The sequence below is a fragment of the Rhinopithecus roxellana genome, chromosome 13 (assembly GCF_007565055.1).
Source record: "Rhinopithecus roxellana isolate Shanxi Qingling chromosome 13, ASM756505v1, whole genome shotgun sequence".
Classification (NCBI taxonomy): Eukaryota; Metazoa; Chordata; class Mammalia; order Primates; family Cercopithecidae; genus Rhinopithecus; species Rhinopithecus roxellana.
In genome coordinates, this window is record NC_044561.1 from 103352007 (window position 1) to 103354814 (window position 2808).

Here is a 2808-nt window from a genome sequence, read left to right on the forward strand (position 1 = left end):
CAAAAATAATGAAAAACATTAGCCAGCTGTGATGGGCACCACCTCTAGTCCCAACTACTAGGGAGGCTGAGGTGGGAGGATTGCTTGAGCCCAGGAGGTTGAGGCCACAGTGAGTGCAGTGAACTGTGATCACTCCATGCTACCCTGGGCAACAGATTGAGAGAAACTCTGTCTTAAAAATGAAAAGAAGGCCGGGCGCGGTGGCTCAAGCCTGTAATCCCAGCACTTTGGGAGGCCGAGATGGGCGGATCACGAGGTCAGGAGATCGAGACCATCCTGGCTAACATGGTGAAACCCCGTCTCTACTAAAAATACAAAAAACTAGCCGGGCGAGGTGGCGGGGGCCTGTAGTCCCAGCTACTCAGGAGGCTGAGGCAGGAGAATGGTGTAAACCCGGGAGGCGGAGCTTGCAGTGAGCTGAGATCTGGCCACTGCACTCCAGCCTGGGAGACAGAGCCAGACTCTGTCTCAAAAAAAAAAAAAAAAAAAAAAAAAAAAAAAAAAAAAAAAAGAAAAGAAAAGAAACTCGCTAATGCTAGTTGGGAATAGCTAAATAACAGAAAATTATGGTAACATATGCAAATGAAGTTTTTTTTTTTTTCTCTCATAGAATAAGTCTGGAGGTAGGCAGCTCAGAGCTGGTATCATGGCTGCATAGTGTCAGGGATCCAAGCTCCTTCTGTCTTTATGTTCTGCCATATATGACCTACATTTCTGACAATATTTAATGGCCCAAATGGCTGCTGAGTTCCAACTATGAGATTCCATTCCAGCAGCAGAAAGGAACAAGTGGAAGAGAATGGCATGTGTCCTCCACTTCCTGTATAAGGACATTTGCGGATGTTGCACTTCTGCCTATATTCCATTGACTAGAACTTGATCAAGCCTATCTGCATCTCAGTCCAAGTTCTTAATGATGAATTTTTGGATTTGCATTATTTTTGAAGTGACCTTTAGAGAGTCAGGAGATGGAGGCATGGGTTGAGATGGACCTTGAAAAAAGAAGTAGGTTTTGGAAAGCAATACAGAAACAAACCTATGAGGTTAGAATTATTGCTTCTATTCACAGATGACAGAACTAGGCTGAGAGAGGTAGAGTGAGTTGCCCAATGTCACAATGTCACAAAGCTAGTAGTGCCTTAGTGAACCACATCAAGAGGACTCCAAGGATTATATGCTTAGCCACTTACACAGTTCTGCCTTGTATCTATAAAATGGAGATAATGCCTACATTAAGGTTACTATTTATTGATAACTTGCATTTGTAGTTGTATTAGCACAGAAGCTAGGATCCTTTGCTTTTAAGGGCATGACCAAGAACTTGCACATGCTTCTTCTACTCACATCACATTTGTTAAAACCTAATCATGCAGCCACCTTAGTTGCAAGGGAGGCCGGAATATTAGGTTTTTATTTTATTTTATTTTATCTTATTTTATTTTTTGAGAAGGAGTCTCTCTCTGTCACCCAGGTTGGAATGCAGTGGCATGATTTCGGCTCACTGCAACCTCCACCTCCCGAGTTCAAGTGATTCTCCTACCTTAGTCTCCCGAGTAGCTGGGATTACAGATGCCCACTGCCCCCAGCTAATGTTTGTGTTTTTAGTAGAGACGGGCTTTTGTCATGTTGGCCAGACTGGTCTCGAACTCCTGACCTCAGGTGATCTGCCTGCCTCGACCTCTCAAAGTGCTGGGATTACAGGCATGAACCACCATGCCTGGCTAAGAAATGAGGTCTTTAGATGGGCAGCCCATGTGCCCAATAAAAATTCTAATACTACAGAAGTGTAGGATGTGGGAGGGTATTAGCAATCTCGGCTATGATACTGTTAGTTAAGATAGATTTATTTATTTATTTATTTATTTATTTATTTATTTATTTATTTATTTCAGGGTCTCACTCTGTCACCCAGGCTGGAGTGCGGTGGTGTGATCATGGCTCACTGAAGCCTCAACCTCCTGGGCTCAAGTGATCCTCCTGCCTCAGCCTCCTGAGTAGCTTGGATTATAGGCTTGTGCCACAATGGCCAGCTAATTTTTTAATTTTTTATAGAGAAGGGGTCTCTTTATGTTGCCCAGGCTGGTCTTAAACTCCTGGCCTCAAGAAAATCCTTCTGCCTTGGCCTCCCAAAGTTCTCAGATTACAGGTATGAGCCATCATACCCGGCCTAGTTAATCTTTAAAACAAACCAGTAAAATAAGCATTATTGTTCCTATTTTACTGATGAGTAAATTGAGGTTCGGAGAGGTGGAGCAATTTAAGGGTAATCCTGACTCATGTTTGACCCACAGTATTCTATACCTTTTCATTGGAATTGTGTTTTGTGAGTGTTGCTGCTTCTCACTGATTTCCTTCTCACTCAGTAGTATGCCATTAGCAAGTGTCTCCACTCCCTGGACTGCGAATCTGCCTCTGGATGCCTACTGTCTGGCATTGTGATCATGTCAGAGGGAGGAGATACTGGCCTTTCCAAGGCCGGGATGCAGTGGGGCCACATGTGTGTGTTGCTCCTTGGCTACTTGCAGTAGCTGTTAGAAAGCAAGTCCACAAACTGCAATCTCTTCACCAAAGGGAAGTAAAGCCAGCTGACCCAGGAGACAGAAGGAGGCTGAGGCCAAGGGAAGAAAGAGACACTCCACTGTCAGCGTCTGGCCTGGATCAACATCATCCCAACCACCTGGGAATGAGAAGCTGGTGGAGTCCGTGAAGGAGATGTCATCAGAAGGCCAGTATTGCATCCATGTGGATAAACTCCTTGACATTTTTTCTGAGACCCTTCTTGGCACTGGACATGGCAGGTGCATGTGC